The sequence below is a fragment of the Giraffa tippelskirchi genome, chromosome 9 (genome assembly GCF_054371585.1).
Source record: "Giraffa tippelskirchi isolate mGirTip1 chromosome 9, T2T-mGirTip1v1.2.pri, whole genome shotgun sequence".
In the NCBI taxonomy this organism is placed as follows: domain Eukaryota; kingdom Metazoa; phylum Chordata; class Mammalia; order Artiodactyla; family Giraffidae; genus Giraffa; species Giraffa tippelskirchi.
This window is the reverse complement of record NC_137283.1, coordinates 112,109,915-112,131,490: the sequence shown is the minus strand read 5'-3', so window position 1 is coordinate 112,131,490 and position 21,576 is coordinate 112,109,915. Positions and strand designations below refer to the sequence as shown.

The following is a 21,576-nucleotide window of genomic DNA, read 5'->3' as shown; positions in this document are numbered from 1 at the left end:
TATCAAGTCAGGCTCCACATTGGGTGAAAATGAAACCAAAGCAAGGAAAGCATAAGATTTTTTTTTTTTTTTTTTAAATGCTCTATTCAGGGCAGGACCATTCTCGACAGGTGTTTTTTTAAATCTCAACCTGAAGCAATTTTCCTCTACAGATTTATTGGAATGTGGTTCCCTATGGTTTGCTTGTACATGCATGCTAAGTCACTTCAGTCACTCCAACTCCTTGCAACCCTACGGACTGTAGCCTGCCAGGCTCCTCTCTGTCCATGGGGATTTTTCAGGCAAGAATACTGGAGTGGGTTGCCATGCCCTCCTCTGTGGGATCTTCCCAACTCAGGGATAGAACCCACGTCTCTTATGTGTCCTGCACTGACTGGTGGGTTCTTTACCACTAGCACCACCTACGAAGCCTGAGCTTTGCTTATATTCTCTGTCATTTTCTATACTGTTCCACAATAATTCAAAGGTCCCCAGAATATGGTCATTATACCTAATAGCAGGAACCATCACTGTAAAAATCAGAAGACACTTGGATTACAAAGGTGAGTGGTTCCTTCTGCCAAAGCTTCACATTTTCTTTCTTTTTTTTTTAAATTATTTGGTCAAAACAAGAATCATAGATTCATAGCTTTTAAGGCTAGAAGGTATTCTAAGTACACATTTATGAGCCTTCTTAACCATAGCAGCTATTATTAACACCCCATTATAGCTGATATTCTCATACTCATAGGTCCAGTCCTGTCAACTGAACACATTACAGCCTACTCTAGAACTATTTGAGTCAAAAACTCAACACAAGGTTGAAGGAGATAGGTGTGATGGAAGGAATACCTAAAGGCTTGCCTGGGTAAAAACAGTTCTCCCTGTTCCTGCTCTGGTTCCTAAAATCCATATTCATTCATTCAACAAATATTTCTTGAGTTCCTCTTATGAGATAAGAACTAAGTATTGACGATATAGAGCTTCCCTGGTGGCTCAGTGGTAAAGAATCTTCCTGCAATGCAAGAGCCGTAGAAGATGCAAGTTCAATCCCTAAGTCAAGAAGATCCCCTGGAGGAGGGCATGGCAACACACTCCAGTATTCTTGCCTGGAGAATCCCATGGACAGAGGAGCTGGTGGGCTATAGTCCATAGGGTCACAAAGAGTCAGACACAACAGAAGTGACTTAGCACACACATTGCTGATATAACAGTAAACAAAGAAGCAATGTTAAAAATAAACTCAAAATGGATTAAAGATCTAAATGTAAGACCAGAAACTATAAAACTCTTAAAGGAAAATATAGGCAGAACACTCTCTGACATAAATCACAGCAAGTTCCCCCATGATCCACCTCCCAGACTAATGGAAATATAAACAAAAATAAACAAATGGGATCTAACTAAACTTAAAAGTTTTTTCACAATGAAGGAAACAATAAGCAAGATGAAAAGGCAGCCTTCAGAATGCAAGAAAATAATAGCAAATGAAACAACTGAGAAAGAATTAATCTCCAAAATATACAAGCAGCTCATGCAGTTCAATACCAGAAAAATGAACAACCCAATCAAAAAGTGGGCAAAAGAACTAAACAGACACTTCTCCAAAGAAGACAAACAGATAGCTAATAAACACACGAAAAGATGCTAGACACCACTCATTATTAGAGAAATGCAAATCAAAACCACAATGAGGTATCATCTCTCGCCAGTCAGAATGGCTGCCATCAAGAAGTCTACAAACAATAAATGCTGGAGAGGGTGTGGAGAAAAGAGAACCATCTTACACTGTTGGTGGGAATGCAAACTGGAATAGCCACTATGGAGAACAGTTTGAAGATTCCTTAAAAAACTGGGAATAGAACTGGCCTAAGACTCAGCAATCCCACTGCTGGGCATACATGTCAAGGAAACCAGAACTGAGAGACTCATGTACCCCAATATTCACTGCAGCACTGTTCACAATAGCTAGGACATTGAAGAAACCTAGATGTCCATCCACAGACTAATGGATAAGGAAGTTGTGGTACAGATACATGATGGAATAATACTCAGCTATGAAAAGGAACATATTTGAGTCAGTTCTAAAGAGCTGACTCATTGGAAAAGACCCTGATGCTGGGGAAGATTGAGGGCAGGAGGAGAAGGGGACGACAGAGGATGAGATGGTTGGATGGCATCACTGACTCAATGGACATGGGTTTGGGTGGACTCTGGGAGTTGGTGATGGACAGGGAGGCCTGGTGTGCTGTGGTTCATGGGGTCGCAAAGAGTCGGACACGACTGAGCGACTGAACTGAACTAATGGGGTGGATGAAACTGGAGCCTTTTATATAGAGTGAAGTAAGTCACAAAGAGAAACACCAATACTGCATATTAATGCATATATATGGAATTTAGAAAGACAGTAACAATGATCTTAAATGCAAGGCAGCAAAAGAGACACAGATGTAAAGAACAGACTTTTGGACTCTATGGGAGAAGGCGAGGGTGAGATTATTTGAAAGAATAGCACTGAAACATGTATATTACCATATGTAAAACAGATAACCAGTGCAAGTTTGATGCATGAAGCAGGGCACTCAAAGCTGGTGCTCTGGGACAACCCAGAAGGATGGGGTGGAGACGGAGATGGGAAGGGGTTCAGGATGGGGGGACACATGTGCACCTGTGGCTAATTCATGTTGATGTATGGCAAAAACCATCACAATATTGTAAAGTAATTATCTTCCAATTAAAATAAATTAATCAATTTTTTAAAAAAAGACAATGTCTACACTGAGCTTAAATTCTAGTGATAGGAGAGAGGCAATACTCAAACATGGAAATGAGATGGATACTCTCAAGTAATGGGAAGTGTTCAGTTCAGTTCAGTCGCTCAGTCGTGTCCGACTCTCTGCGACCCCATGAATTGCAGCACGCCAGGCCTCTCTGTCCATCACCAACTCCCGGAGTCTACCCAAACCCATGTTCATCGAGTCGGTGTTGCCATCCAACCATCTCATCCTCTGTCGTCCCCTTCTCCTCCTGCCCCCAATCCTACCCAGCATTAGGGTCTTTTCCAATGAGTCAACCCTTCGCATGAGGTGCCCAAAGTATTGGAGCTTCAGCTTCAACATCAGTCCTTCCAATGAACACCCAGGATTGATCTCTTTTAGGATGGATTGATTGGATCTCCTTGCAATCCAAGAAACTCTCAAGAGTCTTCTCCAACACCACAGTTCAAAAGCATCAATTCTGCGGCGCTCAGCTTTCTTCACCGTCCAACTCTCACATCCATACATGACCACTGGAAAAACCATAGTCTTGACTAGACGGACTTTTGTTGGCAAAGTAATGTCTCTGCTTTTAAACATGCTATCTAGGTTGGCCATAACCTTCCTTCCAAGTAGTAAGCGCCTTTTAATTTCATGGCTGCAGTCACCATCAGCAGTGATTCTGGAGCCCAAAAAAGTAAAGTCTGACACTGTTTCCACTGTTTCCCCATCTATTTCCCATGGAGTGATGGGACCAGTAGCCATGATCTTGGTTTTCTGAACGTTGAGCTTTAAGCCAACTTTTTCACTCTCCTCCTTCACCTTCATTAAGAGGCTCTTTAGTTCTTCTTCACTTTCTGCCATAAGGGTGGTGTCATCCGCATATCTGAGGTTATTGATATTTCTCCTGGCAATCTTGATTCCAGCTTGTGTTTCTTCCAGCCCAGCGTTTCTCATGATGTACTCTGCATATAAGTTAAATAAGCAGGGTCACAATATACAGCCTTGACGTACTCCTTTTCCTATCTGGAACCAGTCTGTTGTTCCATGTCCAGTTCTAACTGTTGCTTCCTGACCTGCATACAGGTTTCTCAAGAGACAGGTCAGATGGTCTGGTATTCCCATCTCTTTCAGAATTTTCCACAGTTTATTGTCACCCACACAGTCAAAGGCTTTGGCACAGTCAATAAAGAAGAAATAGATGTTTTTCTGGAACTCTCTTGCTTTTTCGATGATCCAGCGGATATTGGCAATTTGATCTCTGGTTCCTCTGCCTTTTCTAAAACCAGCTTGAACATCTGGAAGTTCACGGTTCACGTATTGCTGAAGCCTGGCTTGGAGAATTTTGAGCATTACTTTACTAGCATGTGAGATGAGTGCAATTGTGCGGTAGTTTGAGCATTCTTTGGCATTGCCTTTCTTTGGGATTGGAACGAAGACTGACCTCTTCCAGTCCTGTGGCCACTGCTGAGTTTTCCAAATTTGCTGGCATATCGAGTGCAGCACTTTCACAGCATCACCTTTGAGGATTTGAAATAGCTCAACTGGAATTCCATCACCTCCACTAGCTTTGTTCATAGTGATGCTTTCTAAGGCCCACTTCACTTCACATTCCAGGATGTCTGGCTCTAGGTGAGTGATCACACCATCGTGATTATCTGTGTCGTGAAGATCTTTTTTGTACAGTTCTTCTGTGTATTCTTGCCACCTCTTCTTAATATCTTCTGCTTCTGTTAGGTCCATACCATTTCTGTCCTTTATCAAGCCTATCTTTGCGTGAAATGTTCCCTTGGTATCTCTAATTTTCTTGAAGAGGTCTCTAGTCTTTCCCCATCTGTTGTTTTCCTCTATTTCTTTGCACTGATCGCTGAGGAAGGCTTTCTTATCTCTCCTTGCTATTCTTTGGAACTCTGCATTCAGATGAGAATATCTTTCCTTTTCTCCTTTGCTTTTCGCTTCTCTTCTCTTCCCAGCTATCTGTAAGGCCTCCTCAGACAGCCATTTTGCTTTTTTGCATTCTTTTCCATGGGGATTTTCTTGATCCCTGTCTGCTGTACAATGTCACGAACCTCTGTCCATAGTTCATCAGGCATTCTGTCTATCAGGTCTAGTCCCTTAAATCTATTTGTCACTTCCACTGTATACTCATAAGGGATTTGATCTAGGTCATACCTGAATGGTCTAGTGTTAGGAAGGTATAAACTGGATGATGTGAGGGGAAGAAAAAACAGAGGGGGTGTGGGGACTACTTAAGGAGGATGGTCAAGAAAGACCATTTTGAGAAGGTGACATCTAAGGACTTGAGAACTTGAAGAATGAGGAGCCTATAGGGAAATTCCATGACAAAATACAGTTATGACTCAAAGAGGTAAAGGCATTAAAAAGTTATTATTTGCCAAAACCTCATTCTGAATTAATTTGTCAGAATTTTTAATTTTTTAATCCATATTTTTAATTTGTCATCTTTTAAAACTGTGCTTAAAAAAAAAACAAGAATAGATTATATTTAATATGGGAAAATGATGCAAAGGGTCAGGGATACGGGATTCAGACTAATGAGCAGGTCATCAACCTTGGTAAAGGATAAAACAAGGAACAATATTTACTGAAAGGGATAGAAACCTGAAAAGATAGAAAGATTTCAAGCAATTATCAGAGCATGCTCCAATATATTTAGCCACACAATAATTTTAGTTCAGAAATGGCATTTTCTTCATCTAATCAGTAACTTCTATCCATACACAGATAATTTATATAAACTAACAGTGGTTCAATTTTCCTCTGAAATGGGAACTATAGTAAACTGTGGGGCACAGCCTCTAAGATGACCCTCATTGACCCCAACCTTCTGATATTCATGACTTTATGCACTCCTTTTTCCTGAGTATAGGTTGAAACTACACACTCACTTCTGTAAATAGGATGCAGAAGAAATGTTAATATGTCACTTACAAGATTAAGTTGCAAAGAGACCGTGGCTTCCATAGTACATGCCCTCTCTTACTGGCTCTGCCTGAAGTCAGACCCCATGCTGTGAGAAGCCTTATGAAGAGGGCTATGGGGCAAGAAACTGAGGGAAGACTGAGTCCTGCCAACAACCACACAAACCTAGAAGGTGTATTAAAAAGCAGAGACACTACTTTGCTGACAAAAGTCTGTATAGTCAAAGTTGTGGGTTTTCCAGTAGTCATGTATGGATGTGAGAGTTGGATCATAAAGAAGGCTGAACACCAAAGAATCGATGCTTTTGAACTGTGGTGTTGGAGAAGACTCTTGAGAGTCCCTTGGACTGAAAGGAGATTAAACCAGTCAATCCTAAAAGAAATCAACCCTGAATATTCGTTGGAAGGACTGATGCTGAAGGGTAAGCTCCAATACTAGGCATGTATTGGAGATGCAAAAGAGCCTGATGCAAGGAGCTGACTCATTAGAAAAGGCCCTGATGCTGGGAAAGATTGAAGGCAGGAGAAGGGGGTGACCTAGGACGAGCTGGTTGGATGGCATCACCGACTCAATGGACATGAGTTTGAGCAAACTTTGGGAGATGGTGAAGGACGGGGAAGCCTGGTGTGCTGCACTCCATGTGGTTGCAAAGAGTCAGACATGACTGATCGACTGAACAACAACTCCCTGTTGAGTCTCCAGACAAGATTGCATTCCCAGCCGGCACTTTAATTGCAGTCTTGTGAGAGAAGCTGTGGTGCAAGCTTGCAGCTAAGCCATGTAAGGATTCCTGTACACAGAAACCGAGACATAATAGATGTTGATTGTATTAGGCTGCTAAGTTTTGTAATGTGTTACACAGCAGTAGATAACTAATATGTACACCATGAAAGCATTCTCAGATTGTGCTCTGTCTCCCTTTGACATTTTCTACTTTCACCCAACCCTACTTATACAGTAAAATTGTATCTTCCCCATGCCTTCTTGAGCATCTGTTGAAAGTTAGGACTATGATGAAGCTGCATGCAAAGGTAACAAGCTAAAGGACAAGTTGGCCATTAAATTCCATGTCATTCTTTATATAATCCCATAATATCACATGGGATATAAACAAACCCTAGCAAAGATCTGTTGTTTACAATTTTGATTGTTTGTTCAACTAGTTGGAACTTGATGATTTTCTTTCCTGGGGGTAGTTTGGGGCATTCTTAAGCTCAGGTAACCAAGGGATATGACACTCTCTCCATTTAAATAGAAACACATCCACAGCTCTCTCTCCTCCCCCACTGCCAATGGGGTATTACAGCCAATCTCCTTTAGCAACTCTTTCCTGTTAGCCCCTCTGTGAAGTTCCCAGCTTGACTCTGCCACATACAGAGACAAATAAAAAGGGATAAACTCTCAACTAACACCAAGAAAGAAAATTAAATCAATAAAGATTATTAAGAGTTTGTAATTTGAATGAATTACTGTTAGATTAAATATCATCGTTTCTCTAATATAAACCCAAGTTTATTTGGGTGAACCAAAGAGGAGCTCTTATTATACCTAAATGAATAACACTCTCTTTGCTTATCTTTGAGGAACTAAGGAATTTCTCTACCACTGCACAGGTTGTTCCTATAATCCCCAAATAAATACAATAACAATGAAAAGAGACAGCCCTTATATAGCACTGCCACTGACCATTAGCTACAAGGTGCTACATAGTAGGTCTTCTTGACCACAGCAAGCACAGTGATAACAGACATTGCAAAGTCAAAGAGACAGTTCCAGACTATGGAATATTCCAACATAAGGATCAAAACAAAAACATTTAAAAGACCTTGGAAAGATTTCTCCCTTGCCCCATGGCCTTCCCATGGAGGGAACCAGTCCAACAGGGGAAATTCAAAGGAGGAAAGCCTAAGAGAACTCCCCTATTCCACAACATTGGCTTTAATCTTTCCACAACATTGGCCTACATAAAAATCAATACGTGTGCCAACCTTTCAACTTGAACAGTTCCCTTTAATAGGCTTCCATTCTGGAAATAGTCATAGATTTAAGTCCAACTCTGCTGTAGCACCACTGAGTGCCAAGTAGGAATACCTAAATTAGAATTGGCCCTAACAACACCGATCCTCCTCCACTCCATTTAAAATTTACCTTTATAAATGGAATCTAATGCAAAGCAATGGGAAAATGCTTTTCTTGTAAACTTCTCCTTGATATATCTCATTTATGGTTGAAGAAATCTAGTTTCAATTTTAAGATTTCCTTTACCAGATTCAAAGGAAGTTCAGGCAAATACTTTTTAATCTACGCCCTTTACATTTATACTGATAACCCTCACTCTCAACCTGCTGAGAATTCCTCCCAACACTTCTATTTTAAATCCATTTTTTATTGATAATCACAACATATCTCCTGGGTTAAAGTTTGGGAAGCGCACACACACACACACACACTTATATTTCATTTTAATATCAAATAATATTTAAATATTATTAAATATTTATTTAAATACAATTTTTAAATACAATATTTAAATACAATTAAATATTTCATATTTAATTAAATATTTCATATTTAATATCAAATAATATCTGATAGATATTATTTGCTTTGTTGAAAAAAGATAAGAGCAAAACCTCAGATTTTATCAGAAGCCCCAGCCCTTCTCCAACTCTCTAGTATATTGAGTCATAAGTTTTTTTTTTTAAGTTAGAATTCATTTTTCCCTTTTTGTTTGAATGCTGCACATAGCTGCTTTGTGTTCTACTGAGCCTGTGAGAAAAAAAGCGTTACTCAGTCATGTCTGATTCTTGGCGACCCCATGGACTTTAGCCTGCCAGACTCCTCCATTCATGGAATTCTCCAGGCAAGAATACTGGAGTGGGTAGCTGTTCCCTTCTCCAGGGGATCCTCCTGACCCAGGGATCGAACCCAGGTCTCCTGCACTGTAGGCGGATTCTTGTCCATCTGAGCCACCAGGGAAGCTCTCTACTGAGCCTAGTGCCCAGGTATTTATGAAAAGAAAATGTTTGAAAAGTCAGAGATCTGAGGTATCATGCCTTTACCAAGCACAAGAAGCACAGAAGGGCAAAGTGAAGCAAAGACAATGGTCTTCTCAAATGTATTAAAGTTGCTAGGCTAAAATTCTATCTTCTACCTATTTAGCTTAATATTTGCTAAGCTATCAAATAAAATGAAAAATAGGAGGGTTGATGGAACTATACTATTTGCCTACACACCTTTGTAGTATTTATCTTTTTATTCATCAGATTTTTTATTGCTTTTTATACACTCCTTGAAAATAAAAATTATTCCAGCTTTCATCAAAACTGGCAGTATTCTCCATAACGTGCAAAATTCTTTATGTTTACAAGGAAAAGCTTGTGAGAAAATCACTGAATTCAAAGATTACAGAATGAAAGGAGAGACTGTTTTAGAAATTTACTTATATCCACATTACTGACTTTTAAGTAAAGCAAAATTACATTCATTCAAAAGAAATATCCATATAAATAATACTATATTCATGTTATACAGAATAATGAACATATTGATCAAAATAATCAATTGTGATTTTGGTGTACCAAAATTAAGATGCTGAATGCTTTAATGTTTTCATCTTATAAAATTATTTAACATTCTTTATTAACTTTTCCTGAGAAGCTCCCAAAAATATATCTATTATACATCAGACAGTCCAATCCCTTAAAGACATAATTTTATCAGCTTTTATAAAATAATCTTATACTCTATAAATAAAAATGATTTTAAAATCCTTCCTTCATAGAACAAAAGAACTTGTGAAATACAAAAACTTCTGTGATTTAATAGTACTGTAATGATGCTAATTTCTTGGTTTGATAAATGTACCGTGGTGACGTAAGATGTTACCACAAGGGGAAGCAGGGTGAAGGGTATACAGAAATTCTCTGTACTATCTTTTCAAGTCTTCTGCAGATCTAAAATTACTTAAAAATAAAAGTCTTTTAAGAAAATCACGCTTTGTATTTCAATGTAAGATTGGCGATTGGAGAAGAAAAACTTCTAAGATTTTGTTTGGAACCTAATCATAAACATGCAATTAACAAAGAACATGTGTTCTCAATTGACTTCTGACATTAAGCCTATTTTATAGTTCTAGAGACCACACTAAGGCAAAGGGGTTATGACTCCAACATGAGCACAACATATTTGTATTCTCATTCAGACCACAACCTTTCAAAGTCTCTGTAAATCAACATCTATTTTCAATCACAGGAAAGTAAGATAAGCAGCTATTTCCAGAATGAAATTATCCAAATCAGTAAAGCACTTTTTAATGCACATATGATGAAAATTATTCATGGAACAGAGCAGAATATTGAAGTTACCTGTCTATGTCCATTATTTACATGAAAATTTTACATTCAAAACTAATATCTATCATGACTCATGAGAATTTTAAAGACTTTGTGACCGGCAGACATGTTAGGTAATCCCATACTAATAGTGAAATCTCATTAGACCAAAGTGTAAGGGAGTCTATGTATCTGCCCAGTGAAGAAATCCACTGTCAGCTCAAACTCAATGTGGAAATCACGCTTCCTAGCAATAAAAAACAAAGGAACCATAACCCTCCTCTCCATGTTAGCACAGAAGTAAACAAGAAAATGACCCTGCCCTGATGGAAATGGAAAAATGTATAAATGAGAAAATGGCAGAAAAGTTATATTCAAATAATAACAAATACAAACATTATGCAGCAACTCACAAAGAAAGCAACCCACAATACAGATGCAATACAGATGACAGAGGCACAAGAGATGAAATCTTCACTTTGAGTAACTGCAAATACAATGAAAATTCTCTGCAATTAGTAAAAAGAGTTCTGATAACAGGAGGGTTCTGATCCCAGCACAAATGGATAATGGGACAACACAGAAGAGTTCAGAGAGAAGAGGGCATGCAGAAACTGAACAACTAACAAACAGGAAAAATGGGAACCGATCAGAACAGAAACAGTTCCCATGGTGGTGCTGCTGCTGCTGCTAAGTCGCTTCAGTCATGTCCAACTCTGTGCGACCCCACAGACGGCAGCCCATGGTGGTGAGAGATATGAATTAAGTGTCAACTGTCATCAGTGTCTGTAAAAGGTCAGTTTTCATTCCAATCCCTAAGAAAGGCAATGCCAAAGAATGCTCAAACTACCGCACAATTGCACCCATCTCACATGCTAGTAAAGTAATGCTCAAAATTCTCCAAGCCAGGCTTCAGCAATATGTGAACTGTGAACTTCCAGATGTTCAAGCTGGTTTTAGAAAAAGCAGAGGAATCAGAGATCAAATTGCCAACATCCGCTGGATCATCGAAAAAGCAAGAGAGTTCCAGAAAAACATCTATTTCTGCTTTATTGACTATGCAAAAGCCTTTGACTGTGTGGCTCACATTAAACTGTGGAAAATTCTGAAAGAGATGGGAATACCAGACCACCTGACCTGTCTCTTGAGAAACCTGTATGCAGGTCAGGAAGCAACAGTTAGAACTGGACATGGAACAACAGACTGGTTCCAAATAGGAAAAGGAGTTCACTGGAAGCACTAATGTTGAAGCTGAAACTCCAATACTTTGGCCACCTGATGCAAAGAGCTGATTCATTTGAAAAGACCCTGATGCTGGGAAAGATTGAGGGCAGGAGGAGAAGGGGACGACAGAAGATGAGATGGTTGGATGGCATCACCGACTCAATGAACATGGGTTTTTGGGTGGACTCCGGCAGTTGGTGATGGACAGGGAGGCCTGGCGTGCTGCGGTCCATGGGTCACAAAGAGTCGGACATGACTGAGCGACTGAACTGAACTGAACTGAACTGAAGAGTCATCAATTCCTAACACAAGGAGCCAGAAATGAATCACTGAGTGTCCCAGTATATCGTGTCCTGGTATGCTGCTGCTAAGTCGCTTCAGTCGTGTCCGACTCTGTGCGACCCCATAGACGGCAACCCATCAGGTTTCGCCGTCCCTGGGATTCTCCAGGCAAGAACACTGGAGTGGGTTGCCATTTCCTTCTCCAGTGCATGAAAGGGAAAAGTGAAAGTGAAGTTGCTCTGTTGTGTCCGACTCTTAGCGACCCCATGGACTGTAGCCTACCAGGCTCCTCCGTCCATGGGATTTTCCAGGCAAGAATACTGGAGTGGGGTGCCATTGCCTTCTCCGTGTCCTGGTATAGTGTTTGATATTTTTGCTTAATACACTTGCACTTAAACCCATACTAGGTAAGTGAATGCAACTCACATTCCACAGTAAGTGTTCTATCAGTGTCAGTACCTTTATTATCTTAAACCTGAGTTAAGGAAACTCTCCAGGCTTTCATAATCCTACCTGATCACTGGACAAAGGGACTACACTGCCATTGTGCCCACTCTGTGCCTGGAGGCACTCAGGTGGGCAGACAGGTAATAGGATGACCTGCCACTCACCCTTCGATATAGAAAGCTACTCTACCAAGCCTTGTTTCTGGCTGCTACAAACCAAATGTTACTCATTTCATCATATTTTACATTTAAAATGAAGTAGCGATTGTCACCATGCTCACAAGAGCTCATAGGAGCATAAAAGTTTTCATTTTTAAAGAACATTTTGAGATTTATTCATATTGAGGATTGCTTATACAATATTATACTTAGTAACATCAGATATATATTAAAGATGTTATTTTATATAAATATTTCATAATTAAAAAGAAAAAGGACTCTATTGAAAGTTGTGAAATGTCATTTATATACATATGTACATTTGTATGGGCTTCCCAGGTGGTGCAATGGTAAAGAATATACTGCTGACGCAGGAGAAGGAGGAGATGGGGATTCAAGCAGATCCCCTGGATGAAGAAATGGCAACCCACTCCAGTAATCTTACCTGGAAAATTCCATGGACAGAAGAGCCTGGCAGGCTATAGTCCATGGTGTCACAAATAGTCAGACACAACCGAGCAACTGAGCACACACACACGTATGTATAAATATATGCACACACAAAACATATATATTAGCTTTCATATTTGCTCTTCCAAATCATTTTTCTGAAAATATTTTATTTTTGCTCTGCAGTCCTTCAAAGAGGCAACTAAAGCGTACTGCATCTTATCTTAGGTTTAATTACTCAATATAAAAATCACAAATCTCTCTGCAGTATCATGCTGAATCAGTGAAAGAGAATAAAGAACAACTTTCAAAACATTTCAGTAATTCCACAGTTCATAAAAGTTGTATACTTTATTAAGATTTCAACACAAAGTAATATTAGTAAAGATTATTTTTTAAATCTATTAAATCATAAATGTACTGTATTATAGACTATAGTCCATTTCACAGGTCCCTAGAAGTTCTGAGCATGCAATGAAATAAAATGAGCACTCGTATCACTTTCTTCTTGCTTTCATGACTTGAGTTTAACTGTAAGCTTCTAAAAACAATCTAAGTTTCACTTGAACTAAATTCAAATGAGAGGCCAGCAATGAAACAAGCAAGCATTTTTTAGCTAGAGGTCTGGTTTCAATGAACAAGTATAAAAACACTCTTTAATTTCTTAAAGCATTTTTTTTAAAAACCTAATGATTTAGTAAGGGCATTTGGCCTACTTTCCTAAAAGAAGTGTAGGTGTTCAGAAAATCAAACCATAAAGGAACTGGGGGATATTTCAGTGAGAAGTAAAATCATTAGACTCTTCCAGATTAAAACTCACACTTGCCCAAAATATCTCCATATCTTCATAGTTCCCAAGAGGGAAGACCCTACCAGAAGGAGGAAGCAGAAGAACAAAAGAGATCCAAACAGTAGATTCGTGAACTTTCTGAGCACTTGTCACTAGACTACAAGGAAACAGAAATGAACCAAACAATATAGTATTGAAATACCTTCCTCCTATCATTGACACCTAGTATGAAAGGCAGACAACAAACCAGATATTTTATTTACTGTTCTGATAGTGGCTAGGAAGAACTTGAGAAGTAATTTTTCATGCCTAGACAGAAGGTTCAAATACAGTTAGGGAGATTGGGGCAAGTAAGGACAGGAACATCCATCTCCTTAACAACAATGATATGAAACTGAAAACAGGTTCTATCTGATGAGCTCATTCTGTGTTAGAAAGTATCTCACATCCAAGACCCCATCTCATTTTCTCAGCCCTGTAGGGGAAGGGGAAGGTAAGTTTTATTGTCTCAATTATTCAGAGGAAACTGAGGCTCAGAGTGTAAAAGGACTCCCTTAAGGTGCTACCACCTAGGCAATTAACCCTCTATGGATGGTCTCCACTGCATTAAACCCAGTGGGAATCATACACCCTCACAACACAGTGAGAGGAATTTGCTGGGCCACTTGGACAACAGAAATGCACCAAGGCCATTTCCAGGAAACATCCCCAGAACCAGGACATCCTTCCTTTGATAACCTGGAAGGTGTAAAAGTAGGCACCTCTTGTTTCTGGGGTCCAGACAGGAAAATACCCCACCCCACGGTCCTAGAAACCCAAGCAAAGCAGAAACATCTCTTACAAATACATTTTGTCAAAAAGAGATCAGGTCAGATTATTTCAAAATACAATATCATTTCATGATGAGATAAAAAGCTTTAGCGAGCAGAGCAGTGAGCACCTTCTATCTCTTTTATTAAATATTTTCTTCATGGAAAGTTAACCTGGCCAAGATAGCTTCCTGTATCTACCATCACACATTGAAACAAGAACTTTTCTTTCGCCCACCATCTCCTCCAAAACTGGAGCACTGGATGAGCCCAGTAGGTAACTGAATAACCTCTGGGGTTTTCTTTTGTTCTTATAAAGCCATCGTGCTGCACACATCTCAGCAATGTGGCTATCTTCTGTCTATCAAAAGCCGCTCTATAAAATTGAAATACAATGTAAAAGATGGCCTCAAGCAAGGTTCTGTGGTTTGGCTCTAAAAGAGGCGGCGGTGCTGGGCACGTAGTTTCACCCCCAGCCCATGGTTCTGGCTCCCTGAGAGCTTTTGCAGGACTGCAGTGAAGTAAAGAGTTACAGTAAATGAAAGGAGATAGGAAAGGGGGAGCGGCAGAGAGCGAGATTGCAATTTCCTTGTGTGCACTGAGCCTGAGCATTTTCCATTTCAACTAAATATGAAGAATCATGGCCTTGTTTTAAGGATTTAAGAAAAAGAAGACAGTTTAAAACCAAATGCCTGCTCTCTGCTATGGCAGTTCCATTGGCAGGCTGTAATTTGTCAGTGAGAGGTAATGGAAATGCAGTTATGTTTGTGAAATCCATGGGCTGTTTATCAGCTAGGTAAAGCCCAGAGATACAGGGAGCAGCAAATCTTTATGTCCGAGAAAAGTCTTTGAACTCAGTAAAAGAAAAATTCCCACCATTTTTATATAAAATATAGTTGCATTTCATTTTTCTGTAGATTATTCTGAAGCCAAGGGAAGAGGTTAGTGGAAGAAAAGAAAGGATCTGTAGGACGATAGGCATGACTCACAGCACATACAGAAGGAACATGAATGAACATTTCTCAAAAAGAGACACTTCTATTCATGCCCTGACGTATCTTTAGCCCATAATTTGGAGCCAAACATCACAAATGACAGTTCTGAGCAAATCACTCCGTTGATACTAGGATTGCATCAACCAGAAACCTTCTTTAGGAGGAAAAAGGCATTGTAATGAATGCAGGCAACAATTTGTTACACTTGGGGTTTTTTCCTTGTCATTGTTGGCTTTTCTGGAAGAATCAAGCTCTCAGTAAAACCTCACTCTTATCTGAAAGTATTAAATGAGCATTCACTAGTTTTGTAGTGAGAAATAATGTACGTAGATATTAATGTGATAGGCTCCTTAAGAGCCATGTAAAGCAAATTCTGAAAATTGCTTCTTTATTCACAGATATTGGTATTTACTTCTGAGTTTCCAGTTTCTAGGCTGTGTGTTTTACTCTGAGATACAGTCTTACATCATCTTTTCAATGTCAGTATGTCAGTCTTCGATTAAATCAACAACAATGAAACCAGAGCTTATTTAGTAATAAACAGAAGGAACATGCACAGACTACAAAAACACCATGCAAATACATCTCAGAATACAGCAGCACTAAATTTCCATTTCAGCACATCTTGCAACCACACTGTATAACACTAAAGAAACTGGAGTGAAATGGCATTTCAAACCAGGGTTTCCCTGTGAGGTTTCCATCCTGATCAGTGTCTGCACTGTTTAAATGAAAAGAGGAAAACACATAAATCATAAGCTTTTCTCCAGCTCAAACATCCCTTACTGGTATTTCGTTCTCTGTAATCTCAAGTGAGCTTCAAAAGCGAATCCAGCCATCAGCATCCAGCTGCACAAATAGCAGACCATTGCAGCTTTCTATCTTCTGATTTGGAGGGGAAGGAATAGTTGCTCCTTGGACTTTCACAATTTTACCAAGCTCTTAAAAGTACTGGGGTATTTCTCCTTCACAGGATTCTTGTCAAGATTCAAGGCAGGAATCCCCCTAAAGAACATCACAGAGCACTGCACACATAGCAAGCGCTCATTAAATCACATGTCATTCTTGGTATTATCATAATTAGTGACTTTTCTAGATATTTTCTCTAAGCCAAAATTTCTCATTCAACATGTTGTAGAGAAAGACTGCAGCGAAGAAAATTGCAGTGATTTTTAGGGAACTTGCATTCAGATTTTGGCTTCATCATTTAACAGGATCATGACCTTGGTTAAGTTACCATAACTCACTGAGACTCAGTTTACTTATCCATGCAATGGAGAAGATAATACTTATTTCATAGGCTTGGTGTCAGGATTAGATAATAAATCTCCTCACCCAAGAGGCAGTATAGCAGACAGATGTAAAGAATGGAAACTGAATACAAATGCTAAGGCTGCCATGGTGTAATCTGAGAATTCTTTCTCTCTCTATGACTTGGTTTCCTTAACTGTAAAATGGGCACAATAAAAGTGGGTGTGCCTAATACAGGTGTGGTGATGACTGGATGATTTATAAATAACTTCCAGAGGTGTGTCTGGAAAGCAGCAAGTATGAGTTATGATAGCTGCCTTTTTTTTTTTTAGTAATGAGATATTTATGGAGCAACTACTGTGTGTATGTCACTATCTTAGTCACTGAGGACACAAAACACAGACACGATCCCTACACCCATGAAATTTAGAGTCTAAAGAGGAGATAAACACTAATCCAGTAATCACATAGATACATGTTTACTTACGAACTGAGATATGTGCTTGGAAGCATGGGAAGTTTTATGAAAGCATAATTAAACAGGGGAATCCTCGCTGGAGAAGAGGCAATTGAGCTGAAAGCTGAAGGACGAGGCATTAATCAGGCAAAGAGGACTGGGGAGATGGATGAGGGAAAAGGAGCTGTATATACAGAGGTCTTGTGGTGAGAAAGCATGCTACACTAAAGAAAATGACTAGAGAATGCAGGAAGACAGAGCAGAGTAGGAGCTGAGGCCTGGTGCCACACCATGCGGGGCTTGGGGACCAGGCTGAGGATTTAGGATTTTATCCTAAGAGATAAGGAAACTTCAGGAATTTAAGCATTGGAAGGCAAGGGGTGGTGACATGATCGGATTTGCATCTTAGGTTTGCAAGATTTGCATCTTGCTGACTGATATGATTTGCATATAAGTGAAGTCGCTCAGTCGTGTCCGACTCTTTGCGACCCCATGGACTGTAGCCTACCAGGCTCCTCCGTCCATGGGATTCTCCAGGCAAGAATACTGGAGTGGGTTGCCATTTCCTTCTCCAGGGGATCTTCCCGACCCAGGGATCGAACCCAGGTCTCCTGCATTGGAGGCAGACGCTTTAACCTCTGAGCCACCAGGGAAGTAGGCAATGGCACCCTACTCCAGTACTCTTGCCTGGAAAATCCCATGGACAGAGGAGCCTGGTAGACTGCAGTCCATGGGGTCCCGAAGAGTCGGACACGACTGAGCGACTTAGCAGCAGCAGCAGCATATCTGGGAGGGGGTAGTTTCCCAGGTGGTGCTACTGGTAAAGAATCTACCTGCCAATGCAAGAGACAAAAGAGACTTGGGTTTGATCCCTGGGTTGGGAAGAGATCCCCTGGAGGAGAGCATGGCAACCCACTCCAGTATTCTTGCCTGCAGAATCACATGGACACAGGAGCCTGGCGGGCTACAGACCATAGGGTCACAAAGAGTTGGACATGACTGAAGCAACTTAGAACACATGCACATATTTGGGAGAATAGTTAGGAAGCTGTGGCAAATGACTCTAGAGCTGGTGATGGAGATGGAATAAATGAGAACATTTACTGAATTTAGTCTGGGGTCTGTGAGTATGCATGGGGGCAGTCAGCACCCTTTCCTTTGCCTATCATTGCTTCGTATGGTCTTCCTGTACCTAAAACAAGAACACAGATACAGACAGACATGTATGATCAGTTGTGGGATGGGATGTGACCTAAGGATGGTCTGGGTCAGAAAAAAAGGGTCAGAAAAAAAGAGTAGATGACCGGAGTAAGCTGCAGCAAGTACTTCTGAGGGTGAGTTTTCACTTGAACTCCCCAGACCAACCCCAGCCCAGGTAGAGCAGAGAGCTACCCTGTCACTCAGGAATCCTGCGCACAAAGGGGACTCTAGAATGCTGAAGCTGTTCAGCTCCCAACTGCTGCCTCTTTGCATGTGTGCGTGCAAAGTCATTTCCAGTTCAGTTCAGTCGCTCAGTCATGCCCGACTTTTTTCCAACCCCATGAATCGCAGCACGCCAGGCCTCCCTGTCCATCACCAACTCCCGGAGCTTATCCAAACACATTTCCATCGAGTCGGTGATGCCATCCAACCATCTCATCCTCTGTCGTCCCCTTCTCCTGCCCCCAATCCTTCTCAGCATTAGGGTCTTTTCCAATGAGTCAACTCTTCGCATGAGGTGGCCAAAGTATTGGAGTTTCAGCTTCAACATCAGTCCTTCCAATGAATATCCAGGAGTGATCTCATTTAGGATGGACTGGTTGGATCTTGCAGTCCAAGGGACTCTCAAGAGTCTTCTCCAACACCACAGTTCAAAAGCATCAATTCTTCGGCACTCAGCTTTCTTTATAGTCCAACTCTCACATCCATACATGACCACTGGAAAAACCATAGCCTTGACTAGACGGACCTTTGTTGGCAGAGTAATGTCTCTGGTTTTAAATATGCTATCTAGGTTGGTCATAACTTTCCTTCCAAGGAGTAAGTGTCTTTTAATTTCATGGCTGCAATCACCATCTGCAGTGACTTTGGAGCCCAAAAAAATAAAGTCAACACTGTTTCCACTGTTTCCCCATCTATTTCCCATGAAGTGATGGGACCAGTAGCCATGATCTTAGTTTTCTGAACGTTGAGCTTTAAGCCAACTTTTTCACTCTCCTCTTTCACTTTCATCAAGAGGCTCTTTAGTTCTTCTTCACTTTCTGTCATAAGGGTGGTGTCATCCACATATCTGAGGTTATTGATATTTCTCCCAGCAATCTTGATTCCACCTTGTGTTTCTTACAGCCCAGCATTCCTCATGATGTACTCTGCATATAAGTTAAATAAGCAGGGTCACAATATACAGCCTTGACGTACTCCTTTTCCTATCTGGAAACAGTCTGTTGTTTCATGTCCAGTTCTAACTGTTGCTTCCTGACCTGCATACAGGTTTCTTAAGAGACAGGTCAGATGGTCTCGTATTCCCATCTCTTTCAGAATTTTCTACAGTTTATTGTGATCCACACAGTCAAAGGCTTTTGCATAGTCAATAAGGCAGAAATAGATGTTTTTCTGGAACTCTCTTACTTTTTCAATGATCCAGAAGATGTTGGCAATTTGATCTCTGGTTCCTCTGCCTTTTCTAAAACCAGCTTGAACATCTGGAAGTTCACGGTTCATGTATTGCTAAAGCCTGGCTTGGAGAATTTTGAGCATTACTTTACTAGCATGTGAGATGAGCGCAATTGTGCGGTAGTTTGAGCATTCTTTGGCATTGCCTTTCTTAGGGATTGGAATGAAAACTGACCTTTTCCAGTCCTGTAGCCACTGTTGAGTTTTCCAGATTTGCTGGCATATCGAGTGCAGCACTTTCACAGCGTCATCTTTGAGGATTTGAAATAGCTCAACTGGAATTCCATCACCTCCACTAGCTTTGTTCGTAGTGATGCTTTCTAAGGCCCACTTGACTTCACATTCCAAGATGTCTGGCTCTAGGTGAGTGATCACACCATCATGATTATCTGGTTCGTGAAGATCTTTTTTGTACAGTTCTTCTGTGTATTCTTGCCACCTCTTCTTAATATCTTCTGCTTCTGTTAGGTCCATACCATTTCTGTCCTTTATTGAGCCCATCTTTGCATGAAATGTTCCCTTCGTATCTCTAATTTTCTTGAAGAGATCGCTAGTCTTTCCCATTCTGTTGTTTTCCTCTATTTCTTTGCATTGATCGCTGAGGAAGGCTTTCTTATCTCTCCTTGCTATTCTTTGGAACTCTGCATTCAGATGGGAATATCTTTCATTTTCTCCTTTGCTTTTCACTTCTCTTCTTTTCCCAGCTATTTGTAAGGCCTCCTCAGACAGCCATTTTGCTTTTTTGCATTTCTTTTCCATGGGGATGGTCTTGATTCTTGTCTCCTGTACAATGTCACAAACCTCTGTTCATAGTTCATCAAGCACTCTCTCTATCAGATCTAGTCCCTTAAATCTATTTGTCACTTCCACTGTATAATCATAAGGGATTTGATTTAGGTCATACCTGAATGGTCTAGTGGTTTTCCCTACTTTCTTCAATTTAAGTCTGAATTTGGCAATAAGGAGTTCATGAGTCACTTCAGTGACACACTTCAGTCATGTCCAACTCTTTGCGACCCTATGGACTGTAACCCACAAGGCTCCTCTGTCCATGGGAATCTCCAGGCAAGAATACTGGAGTAGGTTGCCATTTCCTCCTCCAGGGGATCTTCCCAGGGATCGAACTCACGTCTCTTATGTCTCTTGTATTGGCAGGTGGGTTTTTTACCACTAGTGCCACCTGGGAAGCCCTTTGCTACCTGGCAACTTTATTTTCTTGGGCTCCAAAATCACTGCAGATGGCAACTGCAGCCATGAAATTAAAAGAAGCTTGCTCCTTGGAAGAAAAGATATGACAAATCTAGACAGCATATTAAAATGCACTGACAACACTTTGCCAATGAAGGTCTGTCTAGTCATAGCTATGGTTTTTCCAGTAGTCATGTATGGATGTGAGAGCTGGACCATGAAGAAGGCTGAGCACCAAAGAATTGATGCTTTCGAACGGTGGTGTTGGAAAGATTCTTGAGAGTCCCTTGGACTGCAAGGAGATCAAACCAGTCAATTCTGAAAGAAATCAACCCTGAATATTCACTGGAGAACATATGCTGAAGCTGAAGCTCCAAATCTTTGGCCATCTGATGCAAAGAGCCTGATTCATTGGAAAAGACCATGATGCTGGGAAACGCTGAAGGCAGGAGGAGAAGGGGACAACAAGGATGAGATGGTTGGATGGCATCACCAACTCGATGGACATGAGTTTGAGCAAGCTCTGGGAGATGGTGAAGGGACAGGGAAGCTTGGAGTACTATATTCCGTGGGTTCACAAAAAGTCAGACATGACTAAGTGACTGAACAAGAGCAACAAAAAGAAATTAGCCCTGATCTACCTAAGATCCACTCCTATGTCTAAGTCACAGATGAACTGAAAAGTCATCTATCAATGTTTGATGTTAATTATACCTACTTTTTGCCAAAAAAGCCTCATATCATAACTCATGAACAGTATCTGGTAGATCTTCTTCTCGGTTACAGAGAATAGATCAAGTGTCTCTTTTAGTTTCTGTAGATGCTGACTTGTAGCCATAGAATACTATTTCTAAGCCTGAC

General features: G+C 40.5%; 2 long non-coding RNA genes across 4 annotated transcripts in view; one reads left to right on the top strand and one right to left on the bottom strand.

Moving 5' to 3' along the window:
- The window catches only part of LOC145521162 (uncharacterized), a 483,033-nt gene that overhangs the window by 390,875 nt on the left and 70,582 nt on the right, over positions 1 to 21,576 (bottom strand). The gene's annotated exons all lie outside the window — the stretch shown is intronic.
- On the top strand, positions 8,371 to 20,543 carry LOC145521166 (uncharacterized). The gene is made up of 2 exons (XR_014065189.1): positions 8,371 to 10,811; positions 19,712 to 20,543. It is a non-coding gene; the product is annotated as an uncharacterized LOC145521166 (long non-coding RNA).